Source organism: Oxyura jamaicensis, chromosome 1 (assembly GCF_011077185.1).
Source record: "Oxyura jamaicensis isolate SHBP4307 breed ruddy duck chromosome 1, BPBGC_Ojam_1.0, whole genome shotgun sequence".
In the NCBI taxonomy this organism is placed as follows: domain Eukaryota; kingdom Metazoa; phylum Chordata; class Aves; order Anseriformes; family Anatidae; genus Oxyura; species Oxyura jamaicensis.
In genome coordinates, this window is record NC_048893.1 from 95844172 (window position 1) to 95871360 (window position 27189).

Below are 27189 nucleotides of genomic sequence, written 5' to 3' on the forward strand. Positions count from 1 at the left end.
GGTGCCTTTCTCCCTACTTCAGTTTGTTATTGCATTATAGCATGCTCTTTGTTAGAACTGCCAGTGTTTGAAACACAAGTTCTGGTACACCTTGTATAAAATCAGAGGCGTGGATAGGAGAGCTATGGGAATGGGGGAGGCTAGTGAGAGTGAATCAAGCTGGGGAGCTGGAGGGAGAGCCTGTGAAAGAAGAGGGGTGTGGGAGCACCTCCTGCACAGTGCTTGTGAGTGTATATATCCCACGCTGCCATTCAATCGCATCAAGTGTATGCAAATGCAGTAACATCTCAAGAGCCAGGATGCCAAATAGCTTGTCCATGTGGTGCAGTGGAAGCCTGCTTTTGGGGTTTCTGTGCTGCCTCTGGATGAGCTATTGTGCTGACGGGGCTGCTGGGGCAAGGAGGTGGGGGGATGCGGCTGGAGCAGCCTGGTGCCATGCCCAGGCCAGAGTAGGTCTGGAGCTGGCCCACAGCACTCAGGACAGGGCTTTCTGCATCACGTTTTGGCAGGGAGTGGCTTTCTCTGTGGTCAGCTGGCATTGTGGCTTGTTGAATAATTCCTGGAAGTCGTTGGCCTTGGGCCTGTCTTCAGGGGTACAACGCTTTCAAGAATGCAAATAGCAGCAGGGCAGTGTTAAAACGTGTTGACTCCAAATCCAGAAAGATATACCTTTCCCAGGAAGCTTTCTGGATCCGTCAGGTCTCCTGTTGCAGACACTTTGATTACTAAATAAGGTCTTAAGCTCTCTAACACTTCATGAACTCCCTTTCATTTCTGATAGGAAAATAACAGACTGTCACACACAGCTTTTTCCTTTGCATAATTCTGATGTAGTTGTGACACTTGACATACAGCACAGATGACTGTGAATGGCTTCTTCAAATTAAAGCAGATGAATCAGAATTAATTATGAAAAACTGCCTTATTGTTGTCCCATGAATTCAGTAGAGACAGCCGTTGTCTAACAAGATTATCCAGGTTCAAATGGCCCCCCAGACTTCTAATTGATAAAACTTGTAAAACTCTTAAATGATAATCATAAGAAACTTATTTCCAAACAAAATTTCAAAGCTTTTTTTTTTTTGAAATTTTTTTTGGTATTATTTTCCCCTCCCTTGAGAATCTATTGATGTTGGTTTTCTAAGAACTTTTAAATCATAACTTTGCAATTATGAAAACCTCTAGTACTGCATGGAATTTAAGATACTACTTTATGCTAGGGATGCTTGTAGACAACACTTCAGCTGTATGTTTCCTAAGATGTACGCAAGACGTATGCAACTTCAAAAGATGGCTGAGCAAAGCTGTCTTTTAGATTATAATACCAATTTAAAGAAGTGATAATTTAAGCAGCTCTTTTTTCCTTAGGTTGTATGCTAAGGAAATTTGTCTTTTCATATGGTAAGAATGTTTATTTGTAATGTTGGTGTACACTAGCAATATACTTCAAAACATTTCACAAGGACTGTTTACTAAAAGGTGTTTTACAGCACTTCTTTATTAGAAATATATATTTTTTGATCAGATGACAACATGTAATATTGTTCTGGTGGTGAACAGAAACATTGAAATGATTTTCCCTAGTTGCCCAAATCCATAGAAAGCATATCATTACTCTGAGCTGCTTTAGGAGAGTTCAAAAACTTCCAGTGCATTCTTAGGGATGGCATGCTGTCTGTGGTTCCGGTAGTTTCTGAGAGAGAGAAAGAAAGTAAGAAGTGCTTTCACAAAATAACATGGTTAAAAAGCATTAGTAAAGGACAGAGGCAAAGTGTACTAATCTTCAGAGACTAGAGGAAGCCTGGAAAAACTCAAAGGCAAGCCATTGATTCTGTATCATCTGTCTTGCTTGCTGTGTAGCAGAGCACCCTTGTGCCTAGCACTTCTAGAAATCCTGAATTCTTTTCCCTGTGGTGCTTACAGTTGACCTCTCATATCAGCAAGCATCAGTAAATTGTTGGATTTAACTCAGAACTATAGCACGATGAACTCTTTTTCTACCAGGAGATTGGAAAAGATCAAACGATAACTTCGAATCTCTCTGCTAAAATTCCGCTTCAGTTTTACTCTTTGAAGCTTCCAAAGTTTCCAGAGAGGGGCTTTTATCAGTAACATACTGTGGGCAAGTAATAAAAAATATAATATAATTTTACATTGGATGCACTTATGCATGTAAGCATATATATTGTGTCCTATTTTTGTTCATCATTTCAATGTTTTATGTTTTAAGAACTTGTTGAAAACTGTTTTCTTCATGTTCAAAATGAGTTTTTACTCTTTGAAGCTGAAGAATTTTTTAATGTTAACTCCTCTGGAAAGAAGTGGTGAACAGATTTAGTCAAGTCTTCACATTTGTGTAGTCCCTTTTTCTAATTTAATTTTTCCCCACTTCTAGAATCTCAATGATGTCATTACGTTCTGAGGTTCTTTTACCCCTTTATTTCTTGATTCTCAATTTTTAGGATGTAGATATGGTTCTAGATATACACATCTAGGAAGAAAGTGTCTTCTCTAATCAGTTGACAAAAGTATCTATGGCTTCAAGTAAAACTAGCAAGGCTGAAGAGAAACAGCCAAATTACTGGCTGACAACAATCTAACAATCTAATTTTAAATGGACCTATCAAAAAAAAAATGCCACAGGGCTAAACTAGTGCCATAGTTCTTTTGGAACATTTTTTTTTTTTTAAATATTTTTTAAAATTCTTTTTTTCTTTCCCCTCTTGAAATTATTCTTGAAAAGACAAGAGAGGGAGTTTGAACAGAATGTGAAATATTGGATAACAGAGCAAATGGAGCTTCTTCCTGGCTGATTTGACTGAGAGCTACTGTAACTTTTTATTGTCCACTTATTTATCCAACCAGGGTATGAAGCCAGCATAAAAATGTACTTGGTCAATCTAACAGGGCACATGAATTAGCTTTTTGCTTGCCTAACTTGCTGTGTTAGGGAAAGCAGTTAGAACAGAAAATTAATGTAGTTCCCAGCATCTGAAGAAATAAATATATTGTCTTTACTTTGAAACCCTGTCTGTTCTGTAGGTGTTTGCCTCCAGATTTAGGGGATGAAAAGTTCCAGAATCATTAGCTGCAGATACTGGGTTTGTTGTTACTTCACCTCTACTGCAACATCTATTATCCTTTCTGGTAACTCAAATAGATTGCATTAGACCAGACATGTAATCACAGTACTTCCTTCTGCAAGTAATTTATTCCAGTCACTTTGTTCTCTCTGTTTCTGATATATTTTTTTTTTTTTCCTCTCCATTAGAAGGTATATTAGTATAGCTAATTTACTAATATAGCATATTAGTATAGCTAATTTAGGCCATGCAGCTAGTAGTGTCCTAAAATCTTTGAATCTGCTAGATCAGGAATAACATTTTATTAATATTGCACCTATATTTATTTATCTTGATTAATCCAATATGATTTGGTTTGGCCACAACGTTGACTGTCAGTGCTCTCAATTCACTAGAAAGCAGCACTGCATGGGAGAAAACCTCATAGGTATAACCATTTGTGAATCAACTTACCTAAAACAAATTTTAATTAAGAACTATAAAAAACAGCATAAGAGTTTTTCGGAAAACTTATCAGTTGAGACAGCAGCTTAGGAGGAAAAAATTCTCTGAAAATACTTGCTTCCCTACTATTTTCAGCCAGCAGTTGAAATGTAGACCTTTAAGTGCCATGAAGGTTTCTCGTATATCTCAGTTGGAGAAGAGATATAACATCGAAAGTAAATGCAGAACATTGAAGTAAGAAGAAAAGCAAAACCAAACCTGACCAAAAAAAAACAAAACAAAAAACAACAACAACAACAAAAAACATCTCAACAACAACAAAAAAATCAAATATAGTACAGGATCATTAGATTAACCTTATGTTATGATGAAAAGCATTGCTGTAAGATGTGTTTCAGCTGCATTTAATGGGATCAGTAGGTTTATGTTCTTACTACATTGAAATGGATAAAGATTTTAATTTAGATAATTGGGTCTGACATGGTCTGTATGTTTTTTTTTTTTTTTTTTTTTTTAAAGTATCTTCTGCTTTTATGTTGGCTTCTGACTTCAGTGGTTATTAACAGAAGTGTTTTTCCTGTAGATAGCAGTATTGAAGTTGGATGGCAAGAACGAAGCATGTTCTTTATGCAGATATTGCTTTGTTTCTGCAGCAACTTCCAGCAAGTACAACGGAGCTGGTGATAGCTTTCCATTGGCAGCACAGAAAATTAACTAGAAAAAAAAAAAAAGAGCCAACACCATGCCCTTGAACAGCCCCTTTCCAGCAGCACTTTATGGCTTCTTCTTAGCAGAGGTTTCATTGTTTAGTAGCAGAGGTTTCATAAATACAGAAGATGAATTTATTGTCATGGAATAATGCGCAGCAGTAGGTGGGATGGAGATGCAGTTCTCTGAGCAGAATGTAAGTCATTTCAGGGAGAACAACTCCCTGCTTGGCTAACTATGTCTTCCCTTGGACACACAACCTGCCTTCTTCCAGATGCAGGCTTTCCTGGTGGATGGATCTTGTGTGTAACCCAATGTATTCATGTTGCAATAGACATGCACTATGGGTTTATTGCAACATTCCTGTAGGGATGGCATAGTCAACTATTTCCCCAGCACCTTTCACAGAATCACAGAATTTCTAGGTTGGAAGAGACCTCAAGATCATCGAGTCCAACCTCTAACCTAACACTAACAGTCCCCACTAAACCATATCCCTAAGCTCTACATCTAAACGTCTTTTGAAGACTTCCAGGGATGGTGACTCCACCACCTCCCTGAGCAGCCTGTTCCAATGCCTCACAACCCTTTCAGTAAAGAAGCTCTTCCTAACATCTGACCTAAAACTCCCCTGGCGCAACTTTAGCCCATTCCCCCTCGTCCTGTCACCAGGCACGTGGGAGAACAGGCCAACCCCCACCTCTCTACAGCCTCCTTTAAGGTATCTGTAGAGAGCGATAAGGTCGCCCCTGAGCCTCCTCTTCTCCAGGCTGAATAAGCCCAGCTCCTTCAGCCGCTCCTCGTAGGACTTGTTCTCCAGGCCCCTCACCAGCTTCGTCGCCCTTCTTTGGACCCGCTCAAGCACCTCGATGTCCTTCTTGTAGCGAGGGGCCCAAAACTGAACGCAGTACTCGAGGTGCAGCCTCACCAGAGCCGAGTACAGGGGGACGATCAAGTATCTTGTTCAAATAATCTGTTACAGCTCACAGTTGTTCTTCCTCTGGTCCAACTGGACTGGTTTAATCAGAGCTGTTTAGTTTCATCAGAGGTTGCTCAGCTGCTGCAGTGAGAAATGTTGCTAATGGTCCCCAGAACCTGGTGCTGCAGAGTGACGATGCTCAGTGTTTACAGTTAGCGTGGACAAATGCTTACACGCTGCTCAAGGTAACCTTGTAAGGACGAGTGATTGTTACAAGTTTGGTTCTCTGCGCCAAACCTGAGGGGAACAGCTGGAGCCTCGGGGGACTGCTATTAGCAGATCTGTATTCAGAAAAACAGCAGATCCTTCTTTCTGCTCCTCTCATCCTCTCCTGGTGGGATAGCTAAATTTGCTGTATGTGATGAGAGGGGCTTTTTTATTCCCTCAAACGTATCTGGTGTTTTGAGCACAAGGTGACTATTCCTCAACCTGTCTTCCCTTGAAATTTTGAAATTTCCTTCCACCTAATGAAGTAAATTTGTTCCACCTGAGGCTCCTTTTCCTGGGTCACTGACAGTACACATGTCTTTCCCTGTCTTGCTGAACCTTTGCTTAACCCTTGCTCTACCCGACCAAGGGTTAAGGACTGATAGCTTTAAAAGCTGTTAAGGAAAGATCTGATTGTTTCTTGATAATGTAGATTTTTTTTTTTTTTTGGCATAATGTCATTAAAAATCTTTTGCTACCATGACAGTTAATACAGAATATCCATGAGAAAGGTATTGTCCAGGCTAAAAGTACCAGGGGGTCGTTGTCTTGGAGGCTGTTCCTTTGCTAATGTGTAAGAGTAGAGAAGAGGCACTTGTGACCTTTTATTCAGCTACTGAGTGTGTGCTTTCTCGAAGTTTTGTGTGGCTAAGAAGTATGCCTTAGAAGGAAGCTCAGCTGTGTCACTGGAGGCATTGTGCTAACAAAAGTCTGCAGTATAATTGTTGAGAAGAGACATCCGTTTAGGAAATCGGTAGCAGGGGCCTTTTTATTTGCTTGATTCCATGGCACGGGAGTTATTTTCCGGTCTGAAACTGAAGCTGAAGTATTAGTTTTTTTGAGTGCAACTATATGTTCCAGTGTCATTGTATAAAAATGATGCCAGCAGTTACTTTTTCAGGCTTCTTCAGCTGCAAGTATTGGCTGCATTGCAGGTTCATATTAAAAACTATGGTATAAATTGCAATGACGCATATGGGAATAGGTCTTCTTAATATTTTCAGTTTGCTATAGATAATGATTGCTGCACTTGTGCTTTAAAAGCAGCTATGTAAAAACAGCAAAAGGTGTGTCACAGGAAAGGAAAATGCTTTTGAAAAGTTTCCTTAAGCTGTGCTATTAAATATTTATATGTGTAGTTTCAGAGCAGGCAGACTCAAAAGTAATTGCCTTTAAGATTGTTCCAAATGTTGCTTGGGACTCCTGGGAGAAGCAATATTTGGATCATTTATCTATCAAAAAAGAGACTGAGCACAGGAAATTTCTTCTGACTGTAGTAATAATGTCAGTCTGCAATTTTTGCTGTTTCATAGTTTCACTTTTCACTTAAGAATCAACTGCCCTTTAAGACTATTTGATCAGAACATTAAAGGCATATTCAAATCCTGTGTCCTCTTCAGTCAGGATAGTATTATTCCTATATGTACGCTCCAGTTGCTAGAGATTTAACGATTCACTTCTTAGGGGGTGAGGAATCCAAATGCCTCCTCCTGGACTTAGTTTTGTGTGGTTTAAAATTATTTTTTACCAGCTATAAAGAAGCCTGTAATGCTATTGCTGTAGTCATTTGCAGGATAATTGTTTGAAAAGATAACCAAGACTGCCTATATTTATTAACTTTAGCCAAAAGGTGTAGAATCAACTACTTATTTTTCCTAAAGTTCTGTTTATGACCAGAGAAAAGCTTGCATAAATGTTCTAGGCCCCATGAAACAGGATAAAGAACCAATTTCTTGAGAAAGACGTTCAACATCTTGTTGGCTTCCTGTATATCTTTAAAGGATATTTAGTGTTAAGTATTTAAAGCAACTGAGTATCAACCTTGCTCTTGGGAAATAAATTATACTTAAGTATCTCAAGTTGTGGAGACTAAACAGAAGTGTCATTTAATAGCATTTCCCTCAACTGCTATATTGCAAACACTGTATCAGGAACTGTGAATATACAATGAAAGAGATATATAGTCTTAATGGTGCCTCTGTTCCTCTAGGAAGTACTACTGTAATTTTCCCACCTTAGATATGGAGTTAATCAAATAAACCTCTTCTACAAAGGAGATGTAGCCCTTCTTTCTGTATATAAAATTACAATAGTAATAATAATGAGTGGCAATAGAAAAGTAACGTATGTACACCTTTAATTATTCAGATTTTCTGTGTGTTTGATCATCTGGATTGCCATTTTGTACATGATGTTTTTATTTTTTTAAGTAACCTTTCAGTTTTTTGATAATATTAGCAACCCAGAAGCTGAAGATTCTCTCCTCTTTCTTTCCTTGTGTACTATGAAGACAGGGAAGCTAAAGCCAAGTTTTTGGTTTTAGCTTTAACTGAAAAGCAATGTGCAAATAGATGACTGATTGCTCCAGGAGAGGTAAACTAAGTACTTTTGTTCATTTGTAGTTCCAAGTTCCTCTCTGTCCTTGAGGACAGGTCTAGAGTTCAAACCTCTGTTTCATACAGCTTTTAGGATGTCTTTCCATGCAATTTGACCAAATGCTCCCATCAGGCTCTTATTCCCCATCCATACCACTTGGCAGCTGTGAGTCGGTTACATTTCCCATGCCCATCTCTGTACAGTCTCCAAGGAGTCTGAGCAATGAGCATTGTCCATTAACTCTCTACTGTAGAGAACTCAGCATCAAATCATTTCAGATGTGCCTCCCAGGTAAGAGGCTTATTTTTTTTTCCCCACATCCAGTGCTTCTGAACTGCAAGGTAGAAGCCCAGCCTAAGTTTGCTAAAAAGTTACTGATGTCCCTGCTAGCTTTTACTTGAAATTTATGAGGACTTATTTTGTTGGAGAAAGCACAGTGCTGGCCTTATGAATGTCATGGAGAATACTGAAAACTCTGGGATATTTATTAAGCCTGGAGAACTGGGTGGAAATATAATGGGCATCAAGGTTGCTGAAAAGCCCTGCAAGACAATGAACTTACTGTTAAGAATGGCTTACTCTTCGTAATGGTGCTTTGCATTTATGTTTGCCATCTTGGAACACTTCTTAAAACTTTTTGTTTCACTCAGGTGTGGAACTATCGATGGATTGATATAAATGAGGTTTTGAAGGTGCGAGCTAGAGGTGGAGCCTAAGCACTTTGTTTTCCAGCCATTTGTTCAGGAAGTTAGAAAATGCCTGCTCTCCTAAAGCATCAGTACTTAGAAACTTTGGAGGTGCAGGATGCATTGAAATCAAACACTGAACTTGCTAATTGGTCCATTCCAGTCACCCTGACAAAAGATGTCTCCTCTGAGGAAGGCCCAACTAAGTTTATGTGCCATAAACTTCAAAGACTACAGATTCAGACATGGCAAATAAAAATATTTGTCATGCCTTGAACAAGGCTGTGGTAATTAGTTCCTAGTGGAACAGGAGAACAGACTATCTTAATTAAAGGCCATTTAGCTGGTTAACAGCTGTAAACCTCTCTCCAAGTAAAGCCAGTGGAAAAATTGAGTAAATACTCTTTGATTTTTTTAATAATAAAAAGACAGAAGGAGGTCCTTGAGTCTTCCTTTATCTGAAGCAGAGATGCAAGTTGAAAGTCTTTTACAAAAAATGATGTAATCTGAGGATGTATTCATGAAGCATACTTTTTGTAAGATTTTTTCCCAAGTCTTACTATCTCTAGTAAGAAACTAATTTTCTAGGAACTAGTGTGTGGCTGAAAATAACTGTGCCTCAAAGGGTCAGGTTCTCCTCCTTGTCAAGTTAACCTGGTGCTTTACTAGAAAGTCAGTCCTACCTCCATTTGAGATGGCTGAAGCCAAACCATGACACAGAATAGTCGAATATCCTGAGCTGGAAAGGGCCCTCAAGGATCATCAAGTACAACTCATGGCTACACACAGGATGACTCAAAAATCAAACTGTAAGATGCTCTTCATATATATGAGATATATTTATATCAGATGTATCTGATTTCTACGCTGTTGGTAAGAGGTATTGTTTGAAAGAAGAGGGACCAGAGAAAGAGATTTTCTGCCAAGGATGGCAGATGACCCAGTACCAGATGAGGCATCACTAATCCTGTTCTACGTGGGTTATCTATGCCAGGTGTTTGTAGATGAGCCACAAAGGAATCTGGCATTATTCTTAGTGCATGTGGTGCCTCAGCAATCAAATTATGCACATGAAGCTCAGGAAACAAAAGTAGTTGGTAGACTGTCGAAAAGCACAGTTAACATTGGCATATTCCTCTCTTGGGAGGAGGTTTATCTCCATGTTTTACACTGAGTAAGCCTGTCTATCTTGGCAGAGGCTGGATGAAAGGTAAAAATAGCAGGAACCTGGCTTTTTCACTTTGTCTGAGGAAAGCTATTCCTATACTTAAGCTCCTGATACCAGAGAAGTGTCTAGTTGATACTTATTTTAACACAGTGGTATACCTCGTGTGAGTGGATGGATAAAATAACATAGCTGAGTCTGCTTCTGTACTAATGACACTAAATGTAATGGATGTGGGACTTGGAAAGTCAGTTGAGCTAACTGACCAAAGAGACCACTCTGTGTTTCTTTCTGGAAATGCCCAAAAGCTTGAGAGAAATGCCCCTAGAAGCCATCCGTGTTGTAAATCCCAAAGGAGCAAGCATTGACTAGCACCCTGTTTCTGTGTCTGCACTGGTAAAAAGGATTAAATCTTATTACTCTGGAAATGGGTGGGAATATCTGCCTTGTGCAACTCTAGCCTGGCTGGAGATGTATGTACTCCCGTTGCCTCTTTGCCCATGGTCTGTGGCTTGAAAGCCCCTTGGAGGAGCTCAGAAAAGCTTTTCGTACAGGCAGGCCTTCTGCTGCATTCAGAATTTTAAAAATACCAAGCTGGAATATTAGATAGTAGGTTGAAAGTAAATTAAAACAAATCAATTAGCTACAAGTGCTATTCAGAGAGTGTTTCAAATTGAAATAGGCACCTAAGAGCATGAAGTATCCTGTCAAGTTATTGAATGTGAGAGTGGAGAATGGAGGAAGATGGTTTTAGTACACATGTTCAGCCACATTAATTAGAGCAAACTGATGATTTCCTTCTGTTGGGAACTGCTCTTAAAATGAGAACAGCCCTTTAGAGGGTGACCTCTATAACATGCCATCATTTAACGCTTCCTCTTATTGTATAAAATTTCAGTACATTGTTGTCAAAATGGGGAAGGAATCTTAGGGGAAAAATGCTTTAAAACACAAATGGTGGAATTGATTTGACTAATTGCAGCCATCTAACCCTGAATTGTCACCCTACACAGAAACAGTCATCTCATCTCTAGGGCACAATTGTTCTCATCCTGAAGTAGATGTTTCATTTGGGTCAGATGAATTGTGCCTGAAGGTGCTTATTTCTCCCAGCTGATTATAAAGAGAGCCTTGGAAGGCTAATTCAGATATAGAAATCTGCAGTGTGGATCTCTAGAGCTAGAGGAAATGGATCCTGACCAAACTATACTAATAATAAAAAAGTTGACAGAGAAATTTTCAAACAGAACTTTTATCATATCTATAGTAGCATTACTTGGTGGTCCAAGAAGGTTGTAGAAGTGTTTAAAAGCTATGGGGATGTCAGCTTTGCAAGGCTTCGTCATTGAAGGTAACTAGCAGAGCAAAGGCATGCAAGAAGTGTTTTACAGGATGAGCTTGTCCTTTGGGTTGTTTCTAAATTGTTACATGCTACAGATAAAATTGTGATGTTAATATGGGGATCATTTCTCGTGGGGAATTTATGCCATAGGGCTTTACCATTTACCTTTACATCCTTGTAAAGGGAAACTCAGTGGACAGGCAATAGGGATCTAAGGCTTCATTGCATTCAATCTTTGAACTCCTTGCTTATAAAGTAGGTGCTTTCCTGTAATCCTTTTGACATTAAAACTCTCATTGTGTCTTCTAATTGGAAAACAGTATATGGTGCTATTTGGCGTTTATCCTATTTGTATTAATCAGTTCCTCATAAGTGAGAATATGAAAATCTGAGCTGTGAGGTAATGGCCCAATGTGTGGAACTAAAGAAATTTTAGAGAGTCTACAACACTGTAATTAAAATCTCAAAAGATTTGTATGCTTGAGCACACCTTTTTAAAACATGCCACGACAGCAGGATGTGCTGAGGATGTGCTATGTCTTACATAGCAGAGTCTGGCTATTTCCCTATATTAAACTACACAACTGCACAAGCATTTCTAATTTCAAGGAAATGAAATTGCAAGCATTTTTTTTTTTTTTTTAAACTAATATGTCTCTATAAAGACAATGAATTGTGACTGCCTCCTCATCTTGTGCAAAGAACAATGAGTCTCAGAAGTCAGAAGCTTTAAAGATTGGTAGCTTAATTAGAAAGTGCCCTAAATGAAAAGTCTCAGCATTTTAATTAATTTCCTCTGAGATGAAAGAAGTTTATCTCAAAGGATATTGCAGCAGATATGTGAGTATTGGGGATCGCAAGAGAGACCTGGGCATTTGGAGTCAGAAAACTTAAATAGTGAGGTGTTTGCTCCTTCTCTGGAACTTTGATGCAAACAATACGTATGTATACAAAAATAATGTGTGCAGGTGCGTATGCACATGTATAAAAAATGAAAGGGATAGGTGTCTATTCTAGTAGCACTGGAAGGCCCCAGGCAGTAGCAGGAGAGGTTTCAGGGGGTAGTGAGGAAACGACACAGCCTGAAAGGGACACCCGGAGCCAAAGATGGGACCCCCACTGCCTGGGCTGGGCACCCTGCACAAAAGTCACTGTGCATTCCCTCCCACGTTGCTAGCAGGAATTCTGAGAGTTTATTACACGTCTGGTGCAATATTCCATTCTATTAGCAACCACTGGTACCCACCCACTCTGCCTGCGTTGTCTCCAGGATGGCACCAATGTCTACTGGACCTGGGCAGGGTCTGATGTGGTCAGTTCAGGGTCATCCTCACAATATAAGTTTTGGTTTAAACACTCTTCCAACACTGAATCTATTAGGAGTTGCTTGAAATAACTTTCACATCGTTCCTCCAAAGTGATGCATAGATAATTTGGAGAAGCTCCTTTGGGGTGTTATTTTTATTTATGCTGGTGGACTGGCTTCCCGGTTTCAGATCAGATAGACTCATTTTCTTAAATCTGTGTGAAAAGTATTGAATCAAGCAATGATTTCTATAATTTTATGCCTCAGTTCTGGTAGAAATATTTTATAACTTTATCTGCAAGAAACATCCACTTGACTGGTTTAAAGTTTCTTGGCAGATTCATGATAACAGTGAATGTTTTACCACTTGGAAGAGGGGATTGTTGAAACTTCGTTTGCTTAGGAAATACTTATCAAACTTTCACCCCTTTCATTATCGGAGTAGAGCAGCCTTGTGCATTCAGTTGCAAAATCTCAAAATGCTGTCTGACAATTTATTGTGAATTTCTGCTCCTTCTTTAGACTTAGATTAGGATTTAAAGGTTACAACTATTAGGCTATTTGGAAGCATTGTTTTAATAGAAGACCATAATATTTCCTGCATGTTAACAATTTTGATAATGCTGACAAGTAAAAGACTTTTCTTCATTTTCAAGTAAAACTATGAATGCTTCTATCCCATTAACCAGCCCCCAAAATGATAAGTCTTCAAGCTCCTACACTGCAGTGATGGCATTATATATGGGGAGGGGAACTCTGGTAGTTACTCTGAAGTTATTATGTGTTTAAAAAGAATTTGTAAGGGTTTTCTGAGACTTGTACACACAGAAACATAGGCAGTTTAATGCTTTAGAGTATCTTTGCCCACCCCACTGAGCCTGAGCACGATCCCTTGCTCTAGTCTTCCTGAACTGCCTAGTTTCTTCACATATACTTTCAGAGCCATCTATCCTCAAGTGCCAAAAATTGAGTGACGTATAACCACACTGGAGCAGGGATCAACTTTGTATTCATTTTCTATGAATCCCTTTTGAATTTAAGAGCTGAGAATGATGAAGGTCATCTTTTCACTGGAAGAGAGTCTAGACCCCTAAATCCTGTCTGGCATGCAGGGTAGATGAGCAAGGTTTTCTGCAACAGAAATATGTCAGTTATGCAAAAATAACGTTGATTTGTTAATAGAATATCAATTTGTCAATTATCTTATCCTGTTTTGAATCCTATAAAACTAAATTATACAAGAAAGTAATGGTACTGCATGAAAGTAGTATGCAGCAACAATTTTTTTTTTATGCTTTTGTGTAAAAAATATAGCTGTTTTTTAGAGCAGCAATGACGTGCCTTGTCACAAATTTTTGTTGGAAAGTATTAAAGTATGGACAATTTCATAGATGTAATGAGTATGAACTTACAGCTAATGTTAAATGATGGGGAAAAGTGAAATTATTAGAAAGACTTTGTGTGCATATATGAAGCAAGTTATCCTTGAGGACAAATAAGCAGAGAAATTAGCTAAGCAAGCATGTTTTACTGTCTTGATTTTATTTTTATTTTTTCTATTTGATGGACTACCTGTTTATCTGATCCATTAGATGTCTAGTGGAAATATTTAAAATACCTATTTTTAAATGACATTTTCGGTAATAAGCCAAGTAAACCCAAGAACAAAAATACTGTCTAAAGCTGATAATAGGGCTCGTGTAATACACAGCAAATTGACTCTGGGGCATGTCTCATTCAAGGGTACGGGTGCTGAAAATTGAGAATTCACCTCCTGACTCCACAGAGATGTAGTAGTGGGACAAGGTGTATATGGTCCCACTCCAAGTGTAGAAGTGATAGCACTGCATCTTGAAAAAATCAGCCTGATCAGAGCTAGGAGGAAATCTTAATTAGGAAACACTATCAGTTTCTCCTAAGCACAGTTTTGTTCTGGACACTTCTGACTGACATTATAGGGTGGTCTGGGCAGGGAAGCAAGTTCTGGAAAGCAAACTCCATCCCAGTACATGCTAAGGTTTAGAGCTGGCCTGTGCAATATTTCTAAGTCTGAAGACGCTGACTCTATTCATAACTTGAACAAAGGAAAAGTGAAATAAGGTAGAACTTGCTCATTCCGTGAAAGAGTTGCAAAGGTTCCTTAACACAAGAAATTACATATTTTGTGTTCAGAACAAAGCATAAAGAAATGTGGGGGTTGTGAATGACAAGTTTCAGTCTTAGAAACAGTAAAAGTTTGAACATTTATCACAAAAGACCTTGAAAATCAAAATGGTTGAATAGTGCTGTTTGCCTGTCTTTTCCATGATATCCAGTCTGACATGCAGAATAAGATAGAGCTGCTTGTGGTCTTTTTCAAGGAGGAGCAAAGTGTTTTCAAGTAATACTTTAAATATTTTTCTCTATCTGAGGATATTAAAGCGGTCATTTGGGAGGAGAGAAGAAACAAAGGGAGAGAGATTTCCAGGTCTCTCCTGACTACAGAGACTGCTTTGCTTGCTAAAAATAAACTTTTTGATTCTTCCTTAAACTCTAAAATTTGAGCAGCTTGACTGCATTCAGATCACTGCAGTTTCAGCAAACATGAGTACAAATATGCAAGCCTGCAGCATGAAGGCCACTTTCATGGTCGTTGCTGCTGTTGTGTACTTCTTCCCAAAACATAAGTTCTTCAGTTTTTCATGGTTGTCTGACTCCAGTTCTCACACCATGTTTTCTTCCATGTTATATGAAGGATGCTAAAGTGAAGCAATTAGAAGAGCGGAACAAACATGATGCGATCCTTTGGGGTAAAGGTATGATTCAGGATTCAGAAGTGGGCAAGCTGCTTATGGCATGGCAGAGCTGGCTCAGATCTTCTCTGAAGCGTGGGAAGAAATGTGACTAATGTTGCCTCAAGGGTGAAGGGGAGGTGTAGGGGGGAAGAACTGAGCTGGGCTGGAAAGCCAGAGGTTAACCAGGCTGCTTCCACCAGGGCAGGGATGATGGCAGCTGCTGTGCTGGAATGAGCCATGTGCACCAGACTCCTTTCTCCCTTGGTTGGTGGAGCAGCCATCCCAGGGTGGTGGAGGCGCCTGGTTTTGTTTGGTAGGCTTCCAGCACTGATAAAGTGGTCTGTGCCCAGTTCGTTATCCTTGGCAGACTGATGTCCGAGGCAAATGACAGTGCTTTAATTTATAGCTGGCTGTGCCTTGCCATGGGTCAGTAGCAGAAGCAGGAATAGTAATACAGATCTTCTGGCTCTGTTGGTACAGAGCTTTAACAACCAAAAGGCCAAGCATCCGGCAACTTCTACAGAGTTTAACTAAAAAGTGTCCTTTTCCTACCTTGGTTATAAAGAGCTAGGTGAATGGAAAGACAAAATACTACTAAGGAAATGAAAAACATAGAAGAGGATGAGTGCTTCTTGTTCACCCATTTTTGAAATGTGAGGAGACAGTTGCCATAGAAATGCTATTCTTTGCTTGACGCGGTGTGTACTAGTTCTAGGAAGCCATTGGTGGTTGTCATAAATAGCTTTTCATAAATTTAAATATCTCAGAATAATGTAAGGGGAAATGTGCCTCTATGTTTTCTTATAGAAGATCAGATTTTGATCAAGTCAGGATCTGCTTTTACTAGACAGAGTTGGGCATCAGCTTTTGTGTATGGTCTTCAAAGCGAATGTAACTTCAGTTTTGTTTTAGTAGTAGCAAAGGACAGCATATGTTTTTCAGGACAGTTTTGTCTTTTAGGACAGTTTTGATAGAACTGAGCTTGCAAATATGTGTAATTTACATTAACAGACTATAAATTTGTAGACATTATTTGGGCACAGTTTTGGCTGTTTGAAGTGATTTATTCTGTAAGGGGAAAAAAAGCACTCTGTAAAGAAGCAGTTTTCAGCTGATAATAGCCTGAGATAATCAAACCTTCATAAATATGGCTAGTAACTGTATTATAAAGGGTCAGATAGCAGGAAAGATGCTTCTCAATTCTTTTTATGGATAATATCTATTTATTGCAGTCACTTCCTTGGGCATGGCAGGAGGTAGTAGCAGCACCGAGTGAAGGAGAGGGCACTGAGTGTGTAGAATAATATGAGCTTTGGGTCTGCTTTCCTGGTTGGCACCTTGTTCCGCAGAGGACAGCTGAAAGCAAACTCCTTCGGGCAGAAGCTATTCATTAGAACAGCGAAAGCCAAGCTACCACAGGGAAGGAAGAATGACCTGTACCAAACAGGCTATTGAAATGACATTTAAGAAAGTAGAGGCTTTGAAAGTACTTTGCAGATGAAAGGCTTGGTTCATAGCTACATTTAGTGGCTCATGCTATTTACAGATTTTTGGCAGCCAACCAGTAAGTTTATAGATTTTTTTTTTCTTTTATTTAGAGATAAAATAGATTTATTTTTCTTCCCTTTAACTGGAAGCAAATAAGTTTATAGGAGACTAGACCCTACGGCTAATGAAGATAGGGCCAGTTGATGTTCTCACATAGCTTTCTGGACCAGCACAGTATCTTTAAATAGCCCTGTGTTCTTCAAGAACAGAGACTGATTTGAAAATTTAAAAAAAAAAAAAAAAAAGTGAAGAGACTTTTGCTGCTTTTCCTTCTTATAGTTAGATTTGGAAGTACATAAAGACAAGTCAGTAGTTTATAAAATTTATTATAAAATTTATCTGTCCAGGTGGATGTGCTGTGTAACATACAGATGAAGTGCTTACTCAAAAGCTGCAATGAAGTTTTAATTTGCTACTGCTGTGCTGCCCTTCTGCTCTAAAAGGACCTTTCTGGTCTCTCATGATTTTAAAAAAATGAGGGTATGTCAGCTGCAGCCTAGTACCTTAATTAATGGGAAGGCTAAGTTTATGTGAGAGTCTAGGTCAGAGATTTAGTGCTCCCTATTCCTTTCCATGGAGTCTGCCAGCCACTATAAATTACCAAAATGTCCACTGCTACCCTGGTGGGGAAGAATGAACTTTACAGCAAGGCAGCACCCAAACCATCCTCAGGGCACAGCAGTCCAGTGCTTGACTTGCTCTAGGGCTTCTCTGAATAAAACAAGCAAACTTCGAGGCCGTGTTCTCAGTCTCAGTTCCTCCCAGCTGTTCTGCATGGAAGTGTTTTGATTCAGTCCTGCTCTTCTGTGCTTGTTATTATTTTTTATATTGTGTCAAAAGTGCAAGAAAGGTATGCTCAGCTCCTGTGGTGGTGAGGAGAGGAGTTAATGGTTCCCCTGTGGTGGAATCAATTGAGCATAAGTTAGCAGCACCTGGTGATGCAGATGCTGTACAGGCACCCTGAGGACACAGAGACCAAAGGAAATGCCATCAGCCACCCGCTGTGTGGGATTCAAGGCACAGATCTGTGGTCTAGGGCTGTGGACATGCCCTCTGGAGAGATGCCATTGCTTGGCACTCTGTGTCAGAGAACTTGCCAACTGACATCTAGTTCATTACAGGGCAAACTTAATTTTGCACTATTGATTTCCAGAAGCCTAAAGCCACAATGAAGCTTAGTACTCTGTTTCTTGCGGTTACTGTAAACAAATACGTGCTGTGCGGTGAGAGCATAACTAGTTGTTCAATATTATACTTACAGACACTTATTCCTAGGAGTAGTGCTTTTATTCATCATTAAATAAGAAATTGCAAGAATATTTTCTCAACATCAATAATGATCCTATTTTCACCTTTTTGACCTCTGACTTACTAATTATCATTAATTACAACAGAACTCAATCTCCTGAAATAACGAGATTGTCTATCCTGAAATGGCCTACTGTCAGACTTTCAAATTTGAGGGCTCATAGCTCTCCAAGGCAATTTACATGATGCTGCTAGCATCTTAAAAAATAGTAATTTCAATTTGTAAACAGCATGCCTTGAAGAATGGCAATCTATTGCCAATGATCTTGCAACATGTCTTTACTTCTCTGTTTTTACAACCAGAGACAGAGCAAATGTTATCCATGATGTGTGTGACAGACATCCCTCTTCTCTTTAAGAATGTATATTCTGCTCTATCTTACTGAAATGGAAGAGACTATTGCCAGTTGGTATGTGGATCTGGTGGCATTGCTGCCTATTCTTGCACAAAATAAATGCATATTAATAAATGATGGCTAGCAGACTTCTTACTTCTGTGGTTTTATGTAACCTAACCTTAAAGCCCTTTACATACTAATTCTCAATGTCAGAAAGCTTAATATTATACTCTGTTCTTTCAAAAACAATAATGAAAAAAAGTATAGGAAGGCTAAATGCCATGTCCTACCTCCCCCAGGAAATGGACAGGAAAGAGCGCAGAACAGACCTCTAGATCTTCTTCACCCCAGCCTGCTCTCTGCTTGTGATGCTCCCATTGCTCTTGGCAGTACTCTCTAACCTGCCTATGGAGAGTGTTTTCAAGCAGAGGGGTTTACATCATCAGGAGTGCCAAACATAGAATCCACCTTCAAAAAGAGATGAGAGCAGAGGAGTGCTTTCTAGTGGTATGCTGACATGCTTAGTGGCTTGAATCGGGGAACAGTCTTTTCTTTTGTCTTCTTTCCCTGAGCTGGCCTTTCCCTTTGGTTAACAGTACTAGCTACTTGTGCTCCTGGTTAGAGAGCAAGATTTCCAGTGGCTTTGTATGTGTGTGCCTGTACTGCAGCTAGAGGTACAAGGAAACCTTCCTGGAAAACGTGCTGCCTCAGTGTGAGGGTGCCCTATTTGTGGCCTTCCCTGCAGGAATCGGTATGAAGCATTGCAGATTTTGCTAAACAGGAGAGGTGCTGCAAGCAACCTTTATCTTTCTGGAGACCACAACCTGTGCTATGAGATGCAGCTCCACAGGGATCCATCCCCTTCCACGCTATTTTAAATTTTGAAGCTGGAGTGTGCTTGATGCTTAGCAGGACTTGCCCCCATATGCGCTTGAACCTCCTTTTGTTATGATGATTCTAGATGTAATGATTCCTGGAAATGTTTGTGTTTAACTTCCGATTGAGAACAGTTTGATACACTCGAACCACCCTGATCTCCTAAAACGAATAGCAAGGCAATAAATTCAGTTCTGTAAAGCACACAACTGTCTTCTCCCAAAGAAGAGGAAGTTCTTTGCTTTTTCAGACCTTCAGTAATGCAGGATAAAGAGCAGTGGAAAACTTCCCACTCTGTGTATATTCTGACTCTGCTGTAAAGTCTGGCAAATTTTTCAAGAAATTAAGCAGTTACCTTAATATATCTGCTTCTAAGTTGCGGATATTGAAAATATCTTAAGCAATGTGTTGCAAGATTTGTTATTCCCAGCCCATTAAAGAATGTTTTGGTCTCTGGCCACCTACACCTGCAATAAGAAAATATCCTGCCAGGAATACACAGACTGCAGTGCACAGGGCACAGTCCCTGAAGTGGATGTGTCTAGCTCTCAATTTACAAAGACATGTACCCCTTCTTGGAGTGGGTGGTGTCTCTTAAAAACCTCATTTGAGAGGCAGATGGAGCATCACTGTGATGTTGTGGTGACAGCTTTGCAAGGCTCTGTTACTAGCCTGGTTACAGCAAGAGCATCACCATTCAGAGTTAAGATGCTTGAAGCAGAATCAGAACCAAAGGCATCAAAGATTAATCCATCTCTAGAACACTTACTTTGTGACTGCATTTAATGTTTTCCTCCCTGGTATATCTCCTGGCTCTTTTTTATTTTCCTGTATTTTGAGATCAGTTTTTTCTACCTTAGAGTCAGGAGGCAGACAAAACCTGATCCTGTTCTCAGAGCCTGGCTTGAGAGCCTTACATATCAACGATCTATCTGATGGAGAAAAAAAACAAAAAACTTTTTGGAGATCTTGAGACAGGACAGTAAATGTGTTATAGCAAATAACACGGATTAGGAAGAAGCACCATTTCTTTATGCTTTTTTTTTTTTTTTTTTTTTTTTTTTTTTTTTTTTTAAGGCTTCAGTCATCTAATGCCTCTATGCCCCTGTGTTGTCACAGCCCAACAGGTGTGCTGCTCTCCATCCTAAAAACCATGTGTGCTTCAGCCTCGGGGTCTGTCACTCCTCCTCGTACTGGTTGCTTCTGCAAAGAATGAAATTTGCTGGCCTAGATCTTGCAAACAAGCTGGGCTGGCTTTACCAAGTGATGCTTGGAGTACAGTACTCCACACCAATGCGCTGTAGAGATTGCTTGGCAGACCTGTACTATGAGGTCTTATTTCAGCCTCCCTCTCTTCACTGCCTGCTAGCATTTGTAGGATTAGTGCTTCCTCTAAGAAACAAACAAACAAACAAAATTCCCATCCATAGAGAAGTGTTTCATTTTAGAAATCAAACAGCCTTTTCCCCAAATCTCTTTATCTGACTATGCAGTTGGTATCTGTTTTCTAGATGGTTAAAAAGGTTAGCACGATCTTAAATATATCTTCTGCCCTGGCACGAACGTTAAAAAATGGGTAAACAAAACAAAATGACTTGCTGCCAGGTGCTGACGTTTGGCTTTGCAGTCAGTTTGGAACAGAGCCTCCTACAGTGAGAACTCTGTAAACCTGTACTCAATTATAGTGACCAGTGTGCTTGTGATGGGATGTTAAAGTGGCATAAATCAGCCACAGAACAAGGTAGGAGATACCCAGTTTCTGTTTGTGGAATGCTGTGTGCTTTTAAACTTGCTGAGCTATGTGGGTGTTCATAGGCTGCATGGGCATGAATCACCCTGTTCCCAGATGTGCATGATGTTGAGGTCAGTGATAGCAATTTCTGTCAATGACTGCCTGGTGAGTTACCCACAGGAGTCGTTTGTTCTTTTTACAGTTGAACAAAAGGACCTCAAAGGAAGAAAATAAGTAGTTTACAACAAGCAGAGAGCCAGGAAAGAAATTATTAGCTGGAGAAAAACTCATCAGTCCCCTGGGCGTGCTTAAAAAAAGACTGTCTTGGGGGTTTTGCCAGGTTTTCGGTCTGAAAGCACCCAGTGAAGAAAAGGACAGAAGTTGCATAAAGGTGTAAACTTTGCCAGCTACCGATTTTGCAGCAATCTGGAGGCCTTGAGAAGCTTGAGTGTCCTGTGAAAGATTTGGATGCTGTCCCACAGGGACTCAAAGGAGTAAATTGTCTGAACAGAGCTCTAGCAGAACATTATCAGCTATGTTTCACATCTGGACTCCTGCCTGTAAATCTTGGGAAGTCTTGTAAAACTTGGAAATCTTCCCTAGAAGTATTGTTTTTAGAGTTATTGGTAATATTTCTCATTCTTTCAAGGATTATGATCACATTATTCAAATGGTGTGTGTGTTTACAGGCTAGTATATTCAAGGTTGTAAAGACAAAAGAATTAATGAAATATCTTTGCATATAAACTTATTTTCTTCTGTGTGTGTAGGGAAATAAATACGCATTCTGTGCGTATGTCATAATTCTATGACATGAGTATAGGTCATTCTAACTGTAAAGATTTTACATATAAATCATGCATATGGAGCAGTGGCCTATAGATAGGATGTGTGGGAGACAGGAGAATAAATAATTGAAGTGAGGGCTAGGGTCTTTCTAATATTCAGATTCAGGCTAATAAATCAAGATTTTTTTTTTTTTTTTTTTTTTTAAAGTAGTAACAACTACTTAATTAACTACTTAATTTGTAGAAGCTTCTTAAAATATTCCAAGAGTGGCTTTTCCTATACATTGTTGTTCACCTTGGGTTTTGTTTTTATTTTAAAGTTGATACTGTTAAAAACAGCTACTGTTAGGCTCACCAAGATCTCAAAATACTCAAATGTTTTCCCATGAGATGCTGCAGATGCACACACCACCACCCAGAAAGCCAATGCTGGTTCTGTAGCCCATGAAGTCAAGTAGGCTGTGTTCCCTGCTCCTGTCAATGCTGGGCTGCTGGGACTGAAGCCGAGAGCCAACAACAGCTATTGCATTTGCTTTTTATGTAGTGGAGGCTATGATTTCCACAAATGCTTAATTCTAGTGGTTTTTGTTAATATGTGGTCTTAACAAACCTTCTCACTTGTGCATGGTCTTCCTTCTGCCAGTCCACCCCTTTCTCTCCTTGGTCAGAGTGAGGGAATGGAGACACACAGAAACTTGGTCTCAAGCTTTCCTACCTTTTCATTGAAAACTCACTGCTGACAAGGGAACACAAATGCTACCAAAACAAATAAATAAAATAATAGTAATAAAAGCAGCCCCCACACATGAAGGGGCAAGATAATCAAAACTGTTTAGTAGAGATGTGGTTATTTCTCTGTATTTATCTCTTTCCCTGAATTGTGATTGTCTGGCTGTAAATAAGTTCAGTACCATAAGCAACAGCATTTTAAGCACAGTGCATGCTGTGTTGAAAAATGTCATTGATATTACGTGAAGATGAAAGTCAATTACTGTTTTCAGTGCTGCTTGGAGCGTTTAATTTAGTGTTCAATATAAATGAAACAAACTGCTTTCACAGAATTACTTATCATTTCCTTCTCTTTGTGGTTCTACTAACCACCATCTCTTTTCTGGTTTATCTACTCTCTTAGAAGAATACTTTTGCCCTGGCTAAGAATCCTATGAAGATTGCTCCCCACTTAAGGAAAAACTGAGTGGGAAACTCTAACAGGAGTGAAGTAGAGATTTATTAATTCTAAATATCAATGGTAACAAGTGGTTGCTTGAAACTAATTTATTTACCAACCTGTTAAGCCATGGATAAGATTTTTTTTTTGGTCATATTTGTGAAAGTCATGATACTTGTGACAATGGATGATTACTTGTACTTTATCATTAGAGGCATTGCTACAAAGGGCAAGCCTCAAGGGGGCTGCATCTCAGTGCATTTGAAAACAAGGGAAAGGACAGGTGGATGTGCAACCAATCTGTACCTTTGCTTTCAAGTATAGCTGCCCAAATAATTAGCCTTGTGACCACTGCAGTTGTTGTAATTGTTGTTAGCCAGTTACCCATCTCCTTATGCTAATGCAGTAGTGATTACAGGCATCTACAGATGTATGGTGAAGCTGTGTTTAGAGTCCAAATATTGCTTCAGTGTTCATGTTCATTAGAGATTCTGTTAATCCTCATTTCACTGCTAGTGAAGGTGCCAGAAGGAAAGAGAGAACTGACCTGAGTTTTGTCATAAGCAGGGGAAGGTGTGGAGGCTGAATTCTGCTTTAGATTATGACAAGGAAGAAACTGATAACTTTAATGTTGTTAGTTTTGGTTCATGAGAGATGGTGAGCCTATTATCTCAGTGGTTTATCAGTCCTGCGCTGGCCTTGTGCTGCATGTGCTTTGCTAACCTATTCCTAGGCTTCTGTTCTTGCATGAAGGTCCATATTTCTGCAAAATTGCCGTCATACAATACCTACCTGCTTCTTGGGGATACCGTTACTATTAGTCTCTCTGCTGTCATTAAATCAGTCACTAGCTTGCAGCACTTCTGTTAAGTCTTATGTCTTTGCGATGCTCTTGATAGTTCATCACTGATGGGGAGAAATATAACCATATATTTTCATAAAGGCCACTTAAGCCTTTCAGAAATAATGTCAATAGTTGTGCTTACAGATTGAGGGCAGGATTTAGGCCTGATTTCTCTTGATAATGTGCCATTGCTCATCATAAGGTACAAGAATTCATGGCTGAAGGCATCCTGTTGTGACTTTCCCTCTGAGCTAGGTCTGTCATAGCTAGAATTTTACTATCTATATCAAGACACATATTTCAAAAGTCATACAAATTATCTGCATGTACCACATTAATGCCTACCACCTAACATTTATAGAGGATGCTCTCAAGGAAGAAAAAGAGAATTCTCCTAATTTTCACTGCTGGTTTATGGTGACCTCTTTAGCTAAGACTTGTCTTATGGATTGATTATTTAAAGTATTGACTTATTTACTGATGGCAAAATTATTTAGAAAGGTAAATGTTGTTTGACATGTTAGGAAGCATAAATCAGGACTTTAGTATATGTATTCTGTGGACATTCATTTGCATCATGCAGCCAAACATAATAAACAGCTTCTTTGCATGCAGTGCCATGCTTCCGGCCATACAGCCCCCTTGCTTCACTCCCCCATGTTGCCCCAGTAAAAATGTGTGAGCTTTCTCACCTCAGAGCCTTCTGCTCTCTAGAATGTACAAGTCCATGCACTTCTAGATAGTGTTGTAGAGGCACACAGTCGCTTGTAATTTGTACATTCTTTCACAAAAAAATGTTGCTCTTAAGTCTTGTTACTGGGAATTAGTGTTTCTATCTCTTGCCTGGGAATTAGTGTTTCTATATCTTGCCCTTGGAACTGCTGCTGCTCAATTATAAACCAAGCTCTTGGGTGAGGATGACAATCTCTTAATTCACTGCTCAGTTTCTGCCCTAACTTAATGTGTCTACTGATGTAAATGCAAGCACGTATGGCTACCCATTTCTAATTTGGTCAGTAAGACTAATTTTATCCACATCTTACTGTGCGTACTGGGATATCAAGCCAGCAAGTAATGTCACTTCATATTTTTCTTTGCACCTGTACAGGTTGGAAATATAGGGCAAGAATTACTCTGCTCTGGTCTCCTGAGAAGTTATTCCAAAATGTTATCTACCCTGCAGTACTTGTGAACAGGTAGCACTTGCTGTGCTACCAAAACCCCCCTTAGTAGGGGGGAGAGAGAGATGTTCTGAACCATAGAAATGAATGTTGATCTTTCTAAGGATGCTAAAACAGAGTTTTTAACAATGTTTGTACAGAATGGTCCCTACAACTTGTTCCTTTCTTTGCCTCTGAAGCTATTGCAGTCTTTCTGACAAAATCTTCACAGCACAGTGCTCCCAAGAGACATGGAAGAAAGGAAAGGGATATGTATTATTTCATCTGTGGCTTGCACCATGCTTGAGCTAGTCCTTAGATATGACGTACGTGGTTAGTGTTGTGTGTTATTCACAAAGCATTTCTGTTCAGATAAGCCATGTCAATTTTAGATGTTTACCAGTGAATAGTAGGCAAGTCTCTTGAACTTGAAGCAATATGAATAAGTATGCATTTTTCCCATCCCATAGTGGCCATGTAGCTTCAGTCAGAATGCTATCTCATTTAAATAAGTTACTCCACTATTGAAAATTATTTAAAAAAAAATAACAAAACACATGCCAAACACTTCTTTGAGACCTATGGTTAGCAATCACATACTGTCTAGATCTATTTTGTTAAGTCCCCCATGCTTAGTTTGTTCCCCAGCCTGCAATAACCACCTTGGAATTTACTGCTTAATTTTACTTTCACCATTAACTTGCTTACTGGCTAGAGGTTGTTAATGTAGCTGATGATCTGTATTCCATGCCACATTATTTTCAAGGGCTTCTTGTTCCTGTCTCAAGGTCTAAGGTGTGATCGTATGGATGCATATTTTGAAGCATTGCTTGTAATTTTAATGGGTATGGGGAAATAGAAAGAAAAGCTCACCATACACTTTCCTAACTTTTACAACCCTGTGAAAGACCATAGAGATTTGTGGCTTTGTATTCTCCTGCAGGTTCAGAAAGAGAGATTAATTTGCACAGCTTTATTCTACAGGGGACACTTGTTTCCCTAAACCAATTAATAGTGAGGCTCCTGTGGGGAGTCAAAGAATCACAGAGGCTGTGGTTGGAAGGGACAGCTGCAGTCACCTTGTCCAGCCTGTTCTTTGTATATGGAAGACTTCTGATATCAGAGACCATGTAAGCTACGGCTTTGTCCAGGTGAGTTATGAAAATCACCCATAACTGAGACATTACAGACTCCAGACTCTCTGGGCAATAGTACTGCACTGTCCTCTTAGTGGAAAGTTTATTTTTTTTATTTTTTTATTTTTATTTTTTTATTTTTTTTTTTCAGTCTCCATTATGAACCTTCCAGGACACTGTTTGTGAATGTTGGCCTTTGTTATGCTGCCTGCCACACTCTCAAAAACCATTTGGCTCTGTTGTTTTTGTTACCTTCCTCCAAGCAGTTGTAGACACTAGCAGATCATCCCTTCAGACTTCATGAACTCCACTTTCATTCTCTTCTTGAAAGCCATGGGTCCTGACTATCTCAGCAACTGGACTATATCCAGAGTCTCTACTTTGCTCTTGAACACATCGCTCATCCCAAAAGTGAATGAAGTACTCCAAGTGCAGCCTTATCAATGCTGATTAGAGGGGGATAATAACTTCTCTCAATCTGCTGGACATGCTTCTGTTAATATGGTCATTTGCCTTCTCTCTGACAAGAGAGTGGTGTTGATTTATATTAATCTGGCATCCAGTGTAACTTCAGGATCTTTTCAGGCTAATTGGCCAATTTTGTTTCCAGCCTTTACAGATGCATGGGGTTATTCTTCCCCATGTGCAGAGCTTTTCACTTTTCTGTGTTGAACTGTATGATGTTTTTTTGCCTGGTCCTCAAATTTATGGCTAAATTCCTTTGGATTGAAGTTCTGCCTTCTGTCATAACAGCCACTTCTAATCTAGCATCCTACAGGGTAATTCAGAAAATTTACAGGCAAGTTCCTGTCAGATTTGTTTTCATGAGGAACATTCCTCCATCCATTAACTGTAGAGGGAGCCATGAAAGATTTATTCCCTAAGCTACAGCTGGCTTTTGGACATCTTTCCACAAAGAGCATATATCCGCTTTACCTCTCAGAAGTTAGGAGAGTGCGATAGAGAGAGAGCGCCTGCAACTGTCTTTTCTTTTTACTCTGCTGTGCATTGCCCAAGTCTGAATAGAACAAGAGCTTTTTGTTTGCTATGATGTTCTTCTGTTTTGTGTCTATTTCTGCCTTGCAAATACTGTGTTTCATCTTTAATGGTTATGGCATGCATTACGGAGAGAACAGTCTTATGACTGAACCAGCTCCACAGACTGTTAGCCTCATTATAGAACCTTAACTTAATGTTCAGACTGTTGGTGCATTAATAATC

General features: G+C 39.4%; 1 protein-coding gene across 4 annotated transcripts in view; it reads right to left on the reverse strand.

Annotated features, from left to right (window-relative positions):
• Positions 1-27189, reverse strand: part of HTR1F (5-hydroxytryptamine receptor 1F) — a 119181-nt gene that overhangs the window by 18825 nt on the left and 73167 nt on the right. Inside the window, exon 3 of one of the 4 annotated variants that reach the window (XM_035315308.1) lies at positions 18594-18732. The exons of 2 other annotated variants lie outside the window; for them this stretch is intronic. The gene's annotated coding sequence lies outside the window, so the exon portion shown is untranslated. Of the gene's footprint in view, positions 1-18554; positions 18733-27189 lie in introns of all 4 variants that reach the window. One more of the 4 variants, XM_035315307.1, reaches the window with a different exon arrangement.